We start from the raw sequence: 12072 nt of genomic DNA on the forward strand, positions 1-12072 counted from the left end.
TATGATGGGCTGATCATATAGTTTGCTGCAGTGACTTATTCAAAATAAAGGTATGAACAGGCCAATCCTCACCACAATGTAAAACTCAATGGATTCCTATTGCACCTACAAAAAAGTCTAACACCTCTTCTGACTCTGAGATCCCACATGATTTTTCCCCTATCTACCTCTCCAGCCAAGATCTCAGCAGTATAGCTGAGCTGGCCTCTTTTCAATCTCTCTTTAGGACTTGTTTCATTGATCATGGGGTGTGTGCTTATCCCATCCTCTGAGTGAACAGCATTTTCCAATTTTCCTATACGACTTGCAGACTTCATCTCAAAACACTAGAAACACATTCCCTGAGTTCCCTTCCTAAAATTAGGACAGATTCCTTGTTTTCAGCTCTCATGGCACCCTGGACCTCTCATTTTAAGCTTCCGTATTGCTTATCACACTTGAAAGATTTTATTTTTTGTGTCATGATTTGATTAGAACCATCTTAGCTTCTTGATGGTAAACTCCATGAAAGCAAAGACTGTCAGCTTTTACACATTAATGAAGCTTTATTGTGTCTGTTTGTCTACACTACTACGGGTTTAATATGGTCCTAAACACATTAATAAATATTGGCTTTTATTAGGTATTTCTGTAATTTTTTAAAAGGAGTTTATTTTTTAAGTCATCTGGACAGCTTTATCAAAGCTTAGATTCCTAGGCCTTATCATAAGACTTAATGATTCCAGTGGTTTTAGTGTTGCCTGGGCAGCTATATTTTGTTAAAGGACTAAAAATGATTCCAATATCATGAAAGCGTGAGGATCACTGAGCCAAATGGAATGGTAAATATAAGTAAATATTTATGCACTATCAGGAAAGCAATGGACTTTCTAAATATGACACCAAAGACAGGAATTGCAGAGGAAAGACTGATTGATTTGACTGTATAAAATATTAGCCTTTCATATTAAATTTTTTTAAGAAAAAAATTAAAAGGTAAATAAAAATCTGTGAAAGTATTTGCAACATATATGTTGATAGATTTTTATTTTTTATAAAGATCTTTTAGAGGAGGCAAAGCAAGATGAACAAATGGAGCCCTCCAAGATAGTCCCCACAGGAACACCAAATTGAAAAACTATCCATGCAAAAAAGCACCTGTACAAAGTTAAAAAAATCAGATGAGACATCACAGTAACTGCTTTTAGTATAATAACAAGAAAAGACACATTGAAGAAGACAGGAAGTCTTTCATTGCCTACATTGCTGTTCCTCAACCACAGGCAGGGCAGCATGAAGAGAGAACTTGTGTGCAGGTGGAGGGGAGATGGACATGTGTGTGAGACTTAACTCTGGAATTCAGTGCTGGCTCCACCACAGTGGAACATAGCACCTGGCAGAACACTGCAGCCTTTGATTCCAGGCCAGTTCCTGCAGAGAGTACATTTATGACCTGCCCCAGGCAGAGGAGAATCCATTCCCTTCTTGCGGGGAACTCAAGTCCCAGACTGCTTCACCATTGACTGACTAAAGTAGTCTCAAGGACCCAAATACATTTCAATGCCAGCCAGCCACATCAAACAAATGGGGTACTTGGGAAAGCCCTGATGCTGCACTGGTTTAGGAGGCTGTAAATTCAGGGTGTGACCCAGTGCAACACTACCTATTGCAGCCACAGGGGTGCCCAGGTTACTACTCCCTTGGCTCCAGAAAGTGCAGGAGAGAGGAGACACCCCTTCTGCTGGGGGGAAGGAGTGGAAAGGGTACAGGGGCCTTGCAACCTAGTGCCACCCCTGCTCCAGTAAAACACAGAACAAGGCAGAATCCTGAAGCATCAGATTCCAGACCATTACCCCCACATGGCACTTCCAGATCCACCCCAGATGTACAGGTAGGAAATATGAAAAAGTTATAAATCGAGACAACACAACATCAAAAAGTGGGAGGATAAAGTATAGAGTTATTTAATTTTTGCTTTGTCTTCTTTCTTTTCTTTCCTTTATAATCAAAGCCAAGGTGTTATAAATTTAAAATGATTTGTTGTAACTATAAGATGGTTTTTTATAAGCCTCATGGTAACAGAAAGCAAAAACCTAGAATACATACATTAAAAATAAAAAGCAAGGAATGAAAACATACTACCCAAGAGAATCACTTAGCCACAAAGGAAGACAGTAATAACGGAAGAGTGGAGTTACAAAACAACAAGAAAAAGAATAACAAAATGGCACTAGTAAAGCTTTACCTATCAATAACATTGAAGGTAAATAGAATAAATTTCTAATTAAAAGACATCAAGTAAAGGAATGGATTAAAAAAAAACCCCTAAAACACTCAGCTAAATATTGCCTACAGGAAACTCACTTCACCTGTAAAGAAACACATAGATTAAAAGTGAAGAGATGGAAAAAGATATTCCTTGCAAATGGAAAACAAAAGAGAGCAGGAATACTTATACAAGATAAAATAGATTTTAAATTAAAAACAGTAAAAAAAGGACAAATAACGTCATTATATAATGATAAATGGATAAAGAAGCAAAAGGATATAATAATTGTAAATATATTTGCAATCAGTATTAGAGTACCCAAACATATAAAACAAATATTGAAAGATCAAAAGGGAGAGACAGACTGAAATACAATAATGTAGGATACTTCAACACCCCACTTTCATTGTCTGGATGACAGATCATCCAGACAGAAATCAACAAGGAAACACTGGAATTAAACTACACTCTATACAAATGGACCTAACTGACATTTACTGCACATTTCATCCAAGTGATGCAGAATTCACATTCTTATCATCAGCACATGGAACATTCTTCACTTTAGAACACGTTAGTACACAAAACAAATCTCAATAAATTGAAAAAAGTAAAATCCTGTCAAATATCTTTTCTAACCACAATGGAATAAAACTAGAAGTCAACAACAGGAAGAACTTTGGAAACTGCATAAATACATATTAATTAAACAAATCACTCCTGAATGACCAATGGGTCAATGAGTAAATTTTTTTAATGTTCTAAAAATTTCTTAAAGCAAAAACAGAAACACAACATACCTTTAAGTCATAGCAAACACAGCCTTAAGAGGGAAGCTTATAACAATAAATATTTACATAAAAAGTGGAAAGACTTTAAATAAATAACAAAACTATGTACCTCAAAAAACTAGAAAAGCAGGAATAAACCAAACACAGAATAGAAAGAAATAATTAACATCAGAGAAGAAATAAATGAAACTGAAAATAAATAACAATACAAACAGATCAATAAGTCTGAAAAGACCAATAACAGGGAACAAGATTAAAGCAGTAATTAAAAAGCCCTTTCCCCAAAAGTCTCCCACCAAAAACAAAGCCCAGGACCTGATCATTTCACTGCTGAATTCTACTAAACATCTAAAGAACTAATACCAATGTTACAACTCTTTCACAAAGCTGAAGAAAAAGGAATACTTTCAGATACATTCTACAAGGCCAGTATTACCCTGATACCAAATCCAGACAATGACACACTGAAAAAACAAAACTACATGCCAATATTCCTGATGGACATATATACAAAAATGCTTAACAAAATACTAACAAACCAAATTCAACAACATGTTCTAAAAAATTACTCTTCATTGATCAAGTGGGGTTCATCCCAGAGATGCAAGAATGGTTCAACATGCACAGATCAATAAACACAATACATCACATTAACAAAATGAAGGACAAAAAGCCTATGATAATTTCAATAGGTGCCAAGGAAGCATTCAATAAAATACGACATCCTTTCTCAATAAAAAAATCTTAACAAACTGTATATAGAAGGAACATATCCCAAAACAATGAAGGCCACATATGACAAACCAACAACTAACATCATGCTGAACAAAAAAAAACTTGACAACATTTCCTCTAAGATCTGGAATGGGACAAGGATGCCTACTTGCATCATTTTTATTCCACATAGTACTAGAAATCCTAGCCAGGGCAATTAGATAAGAGAAAGAAATAAAAGGCATACAAATGGGAAAAAAGAAGTTACATTGTTCTTGTTTGAAGATGACATGTTCTTATATTTAGAAAAACCTAAAGACTTCACCAAAAAACTATTGAAGTAATAAATTCAGTAAGTTTGCAGGATACAAAATCAACATAGAAAAATCAGTAGCATTTCTATATGCCAATAGGGAACAATTTGAAAAAGAAATCAAGAGAGCAAAATTTAAAAAAATCCATTCACAAGAGATTTAAAAAATACCTAGAAATAAATTTAACCAAAAAAGTGACAGAACTCTATAATTAAAATTAGAAAATATTGATGAAGAAAACTGAAAATGATACCTCAAAATGAAAAGATATACCATGTTTATAAATTGGAAGAATTGATATTGATATTGTTAAAATCAGTCCATACCACCCAAAATGATACACAGATTCAATGCAATTTTTATCAAAATATCAATATTCTTCACAGAAATAGAAAAAAAATTCTAAAAGTCATATAGAACAACAAAAGATTCTGAATAGCCAAAGAAATGCTTAGAAAAAAGAACAAAGCTGTAGGCATCACACTGCTGGACTTCAAAGTATATTACAAAGCTGTAGTAACCAGAACAACTTGTTACTGGCATCAAAACAGACACATAGACTAATGGAATAGCATAAACCCAAAAATGAAATCACACATTTACAGCCAACTCATTTTTGACCAAGGTGCAAAAAATGTACAATGGGGAAAGGACAGTTTCTTCAATCATTGGTGCTGGGAAAACAATATTCATAAGCAGGAGAATGAAATCAAACCTGTATCTCTCATCATATACAAAAATTAAATAAAAATTTGATTAAAGGCTTAAATCTCAGACCAGAAACTATGAAACTACTAGAAGAAACCTTTGAGGAAACACTTCAGAACATTGGTCTGGGCAAAGATTTTTTTAGTAAGGCCTTAAAAGCATAGAAAACAGAAACAAAAATAGATAAATGGGACTTAAACTAAAAAGTTTCTTCACAGCAAAGAAAACAATCAACACAGTGAAAACACACTGGATGAGAGAAAATATTTTAAAACTATCCATCTAACAAGGGATTAATAATCAGAATATATAAAGAACTCAAACAAAACAATAGCAAAATAATAGTAATAATCTAATTTTAAAATTGTCAAAAGACAGTCTGGGAAACCACCCCCCAAGGCTCTGCATCCTTCTCTGAGGCAGCCACTGACGCTGCTGTCTACCAGGTTGGATACTGATGGGGAGTCTGGGAGCTCTCATACACCCCCAGGACAGGTTCCACTGCCATTGCTGTGGTACCAAGGCACATTCAGATTATATATCCCATGTCTGCCAGTCTCCCCCGAAGCTGCCTCCTGGCAGTTCCTATGGAGAGAGGCCCAACCTTCCCAGTGGCAGGCCCAAAACATATGCAACATTGTCCTGCAAGTGTTCTGCTAGCAAATGGCGGGAGCAATCCATCCTTCCCAATCACAACCAGTGCTAGTGTCAGAAGGCAGAGAAGTCCACTGGCCTGATTCTGTGTCCAGGACTTAAGCATACCATCCAGGGTCATGGAGATAAGATTTGTGATCTGATCTCTAGCAAGGGAGGAGCCTCTTTTGCCAGGACTGACAGAAGAGTGTGGTGTGGGTTCATGCTGCAAAGTGGGAGCTGGAGGTCCTTCCCTTGGCCAGACCAAACTGGGAAGGGTATGGCCTGAGAGCTGTGGTTTCTGCCCCAGGAAGGGTCTCACAGCCTGGGGTGGCTTCACCATCTGAACAAAGACTGCTTGAAACTAGCCTTGCCAACCTGGCCTGCTGCCAGTAACCAGATACTGGAGGGAGAAGTACTGAGTTGGGGCTGTGGGAGATGGGCTTGTCCTACTGCAGCCTGCTACGTTACAGATTTCAGGGTACCCCTCTATCCCTGTGTGGGCCCCTTGGTGCAGAAGCTCCTCCACTACTCCCTGGAGGGTTGCCCCAGTAATCCAACAGCTATTCCTCGACCCTTGCTAGGGTGAAAACTTGACGTGCCTTAGGGAGCCAGGTTATGGGCTTGCCCAACCCATCCTTGCTCAGCTTTGTCCCCTCCAACTGCCTTAGTGGCAGAGCATGGTATGGTGACACCTGTGAATTTCCCACCTGTCCACTGCCTAGGATACTTGAGTACTTCTGATTAACAAAGGCCGAGCAAAATCCCAGTGCCACCACCACAGCTGACCCTCTCCTGCAAGCACCACCTACTGGCTGTGAGGTCAACCTGCATAGCCCATCATAATTTCTGCTAACACAACTGCACAGTGCTTAGCTGGCTCTTACCCGCAAGCACCATCTACTGGCCTGGAGATCAAACTATACAGCCCAGTGTGTTATCTGCTGACAGAAGTGCACAGTACAGCAAAATGAGATAAAGTTCCTGAGACCTCCACCTCCTGTTTCGGAAGGATGCAGTGAACCTGTTCACATATCCAGTATACTGCTACTACAACCTAGAGACAATCATCATTTGAAAAAAAACACTACGCTAAGGTTATCTATAACCAAAGAATTCATACAGAGTCTTGGCCCCCTACCAGCACTCAGAAGAAAACTAAAGGACCCTACTCAACATATACTTCAATCACAATCTCAAGGAGTGGAGCCCCGTCCAAATGAAAGTAAATTCAAAAATAAGAAGTAACAGCTTCTTCAGACAAGAAGGAACCAGCATAAGAACCCTGGAACCATGAGAAAAATAGCATTGCTACACCCCACCCCTCACCACTGCCAAAGGATCATACTAGTTCTGTAGCAATGGCGCCTAACCAAAATGAAAATTTTGAAGTGACAGATAGAAAACTCAAAATATGGATTATAAAAATGCTCAGTGAAATCCAGGAGAAACTTGAAAATCAACTTAAAGAAACAAGAAAAATAATTTAGGATATGTAAGACAAAATAGCTCTATTTAAGAAAACAGAACTGTCTGGGTGCGGTGGCTCACGCCTGTAATCTCAGCACTTTGGGTGGCTGAGGTGGGCGGATCACGAGGTCAGGATATCGAGACCATCCTGGCTAACACGGTGAAACCCCATCTGTACTAAAAAAAAACATTAGCCAGGCGTCGTGGTGGGCGCCTGTAGTCCCAGCTACTCAGGAGGCTGAGGCAGGAGAATGGCATGAACCCAGGAGACGGAGCTTGCAGTGAGCCGAGATAGTGCCACTGCACTCCAGCCTGGGCGACAGAGCAAGACTCCGCCGCAAAAACAAACAAACAAACACACACACACACAAGAAACAGAACTTCTGGAAATGAAAAAATCACTAAAGAAATTTTAAAATGCAGTTGAAAGCCTTAACAATGCACTAGACCAAGCAGAAGAAAGAATTTCAGAGCTCAAAGACTGGTCTTTTGGATTAACCCAGTCAGTCAAAAATTAAAAAAAAAAAAAAGAATTTAAAAATATTCAACACTTAAAAAACAAAGGCTTCAAAAAACATGAGAGTATGTAATATGACCAAGCCTATGATTTATAGACATTCCTGAAAGAGAAGAAAAAGTAAGAAATTTGGAAAGCATATTTGCGGGAATAATTCATGAAAATTTCTCTGATCTTGCTATAGAGGTAGACATCTATATATAAGAAATTCAGAGAATACCTGCAAGATACTATAAAACATGAACATTGCCAAGGCATATAGTCATTAGGCTATTGAAAGCCAATGCTAAAGAAAATAATTTTAAAGTCAGCTAGAGAGAAGGGTCAAATCACCAATATAGGAAATCCCATCAGACTAACAGCAGATTTCTTAGCAGAAACCATATAAGCTGTAAAATATTGAGGGCCTATTTTCAGCCTCCTTAAAGAAAAAAAAATGCCAGCCAAGAATTTTGCATCCTGCAAAACTAAGCTTCATAAATGAAAGAGAAATAAGTCTTTTCCAGACTTTTAGTAGAGGCTGGGTCTCACTATGCTGCCTGGGCTGGTCTTGAGCTGCTAAGCTCAAGTAATCCTGCCACCTTGGTCTTCCAATCTGCTGGGATTATAGGCATGAGTGTCCATGCCCAGCTGAAATCAGTATACAGAAAAGGTATCTGTACCACCTTGTTTATTGCATCACTATTCACAATAGCCAAGAGATGGAATCAACCTAAGTGTCCATCCACAGATTAATGAATAAAGAAAATATGATATACATGTATGTATACACATACAAACACACAAATTGAATGTTTTTCAGCCTTAAGGAAGAATTAAACCCTGTCATTTGCAGCAGTGTGAATGGCATTGAATGACATTAAGTGAAATAGGCCAGGCACAGAAAGACAAATATTGCATATTCTCACTCATATGTGGAAGCTAAAAGATTAATCTCATAAAGGCAGTGAATACAATGGTGGCCACCAGAGGCTGGAAAGGGTAGGAAGGATGGGGGGATGAAGAGAGGTCAGCTAATGGGTACAAAAGTGCAGCTAAACTACAAGGAATAAGTTCTAGTGTTCAATAGCATAATAGAGTGATTACTGTTAACAAGAGTTTATAGTATATTTCAAAATAGCTAGAAAGGAGACTTTGAATGCTCCCAACACAAAGAAATGATAAATGTTTGGGGTCATGAATATCCCAATTATTCTTATCTTTTGAAGAGTAATTTTGCTGGATACACAATTGTAGATTGGTGTGCTTATTTTTTCAACATTTTAAATATTTCACTCCATCCTCTTCTTGTTTCCACGCATTATGATAAGAAATCCAATGTAATTTCTATCATTTTTCCTGTGCATGTAAAATGGTTTCCACCCCCCTCAACTTCCTTTAAGGTTTTCTCTTTGCTCAGCCATAATTGCTCATGCCTATAATCCTAGAATTTTGAGAGGGTGAGGTGAGAGAATTTCTTGAGGCCAGGAGTTTGAGACCAGTCTGGTCAACATAACGAGCCCCCATCTCTACAAAAAAAAAAAAAAAAAAAAAAAAAACAAAATAGGATTTTCTCTTTGTCACTGAATTTCCAAAGTTTTAATATAATATTCCTCTGTTTAGATTATTATATACTTATCCTGTTTGCTGTTTTCTGAGATTGCTGGATCTGAGGTTTGCTGTTTTAATTTTTGAAAATAAATTATCCATTCTTATTTCGAATATTTAGTCTGATCCATTCTCTCTTTCTTCTCCTCCTGGCATTCCCATCATACACACACACACACACACACACACACACACACACACACACACACACACATATGTGAGACAGGCGAGGGCAAAGTGATTCCCAGAAAAACTCCAATCAGCCTGTACACTGGGGTGGCGCCTCAAAAAGTGGAGCTTTTTGCAGTAGGGAGGAGCCTGGCCCCTCCTCTTTCTATGTGGAAACTGGGATTTAAACTGTGAGGCAGGAAGCACTCTAGCAGGGACTCTGGCCTTGTTGAGAGTCCTGTTTCCCCCTTTTCTTCCCTTTCTACCAATAAAACCCTGCTTTACTCACCCTTCAAACCATCTAGGATCCTAAATTTTCATGGTTGTGGAACAAGGACCCTGTCTTTAGTGAACTAAGGAAAAGTCCTGCAACATATGTGTGTATGTGTGTGTTTGTGTGTGTCTGTGTCTGTGTGTATATATACACACACATACATACACACATACGTATGTGTATGTGTATATATACATGCACACACACATATACATATATACACACACATACACACATATACATATATACACACACATATATGTGTATATATATTCACCTCCTAAAATCACTCCACAGTTCATGCATACTCTGGTTTTTTTCTCTCTGAATTTCAGTTTGGGAACTTTCTATTGACATATCTTCAATGTCACTGAATCTTTCCTTGTCCATGTATAATATGATGGTGAGCCCATCTAAAGCATTATTTATTTCTATTACAGTGTTTTTTATTTCTAACACTGACTTTTGATTTCTTCTTTAAGTTTTAACCTAGATGCTTATATTATCCATCTATTTTGCATGTTGTCCACTTTTCCACCAGAGACCTTAGCATATTAATCACTGTTATTTTAAATTCCTGGTAGGATAATCCTCAAATCTCTGCCATATCTGAATTAGATTATGATACTTAGTTTCAACTTGTCTTTCCTTATATTTTAGTATTTCATGTAATTTTATGTTAGAAGTTGGATATTACATCTTGGGTTACAGGTACTGACATAGGTTGGCCTTTAGTGTGACGGTTATGTTTATCTGGCTAGGAATTATACTGTGCTTACTGTTTACTGTACCCACAGGTGTCTGAGGCTTCAATTTCCCTTAGCGTCTTTGTGTCACCCCTTGTGTTTTCAGGTTTCTCTAGGAACTCATTCTTAAATAAATTCTGAAACTTTCAATTTTTCAATTGTAATTCTGCCTTATTTACAGTAGTCCTGTTGATGTGGTTGTAAGGTATGGGGAAAAGAGCATTCTATAGTCTTATGATTGGGTTGCTATCTTCCACTGAGCCTGTGTCCTGGGCTGTGACCTTTGAAAGGGCTTCTCAGTTTTTCCCCACTTAAGTGAAGCAGGAAAGCTAGAGGAGGATGAGTTGAATGGATTGAATGTTTTTCTTACCTCACATTAGTTAGGCTCTTGTAATTCCCCTTGAAGGAGAGGGTAAGGGCAGGCTGCTCTGGGCTTACATTACAGTGGTTATTTTTATCCTCCCTCTGCCAGAAGCATGAAGAGATTATACTCCAATTCTCACAGTGAGAACTTGGCAGGGCTCCTGGAGGTAAAACACAAAAGTGTAAAGACCCCCTGAGACTGAACCCCTAAGAGTTTTAAACTCTCAAGCTTGTCTACACTGAGCCTCAGGTTTTCATGAATTGAGTTACATGTTTCCAAAAATACTGGCTTCAACTGGGTTTTTCTAATCCTGAGCTTTAGTCCCTAAGATTGAGGACAAACTGTCACTCTCTGTATATTTACCTGTCTGTCTCTCCTCTTTTCAGAGCAGCAGTTTTCCTGTGACCTCCATTCTATGATGGATTTCAGGAGATTGTTTATTTCAGTTTATTCAGTTTTCCCCTTAATAACAAGATGGAAGGGATAACTCCAAACTTTACTTGTTGGAGTAGAAACCAGAAGTCCAAACTTCACTTTGGAGCCAGCGCTCTCATCAAACCCTTCTTCCGGGACATTCAGGAAAGGGAGAGGTTTTACTCCTTTCTTTGTGCCTTTGCACAAATAAAGGAGGTTTTTTGTTTTGTTGTTGTTTTTTAGTTGCATATACATTTATTATCCATTTATGTTCAGAAATAAAAAACAAAACCAGGAAATTCAATAACTTATAGTTAAGAGCAAAAAAAATTATGAAATTTTGGGAGTATGTCATCAGTGCCACTCTCTGCTCTTTGTGGACCAAGAATTAATTACTAAACATAGAATTTTGACATAAAACTGAGTTAGCACATGTTAGAATCTTTAAACAAGACATAACTAGCTCTAACACTTTAAGTGTTTTAAAAACACAAATAGCATGCCTTCAACTTGCATATGTCACAGTGAAGAGGGAGCTTTTCTTTTCAGTATCACTATTATTACCCCAGCTTATTGCTGTATCTCTTACTTATATGGTAAGGGAGTGCTCAGTGACAGTTCAAGTATTCCCCAGTTTTGCTTTCCTTCTGCATGTAAAACCTTGATGTGGTCAGACTTTGGCTTGAAAGTCTTGATGACCACCCTGCTGGAGGCTGCAGGGTATTCTCAAGCCCACTGACACCCCAACCCTACAACCTCAAGTGTTCTGGCCCTTGGACACCAGGATTCTTGAACCTGGTCTTACTCTCTTTTAGCTGTAGGTCTCCTAATCTCATGGTTTTCCATAACAGTGCTTACTAGACATCCACAAGGATCTCTGTCACTTTGGCAATAATGATAGAGTCAGTCTCAGAATTATACATGTGCTAATCTGGATTGTAACATCTTAATTCCAGGCATCAAGTTTCCAACAATCAAGGAGAAAAATGACCATAATCCATTGACAATTCCTCTCCCATACTCTGTCAAAAACGGTCCAGACCACAATCCTACATGCTGGAATTATTTCCTCTACCCCTGTCCCATCCTCACCTTGGGCAAAGATTTTCTAGCAAGATCTGAAC

This window comes from Pongo pygmaeus, chromosome 7, assembly GCF_028885625.2.
Source record: "Pongo pygmaeus isolate AG05252 chromosome 7, NHGRI_mPonPyg2-v2.0_pri, whole genome shotgun sequence".
Lineage (NCBI taxonomy): Eukaryota > Metazoa > Chordata > Mammalia > Primates > Hominidae > Pongo > Pongo pygmaeus.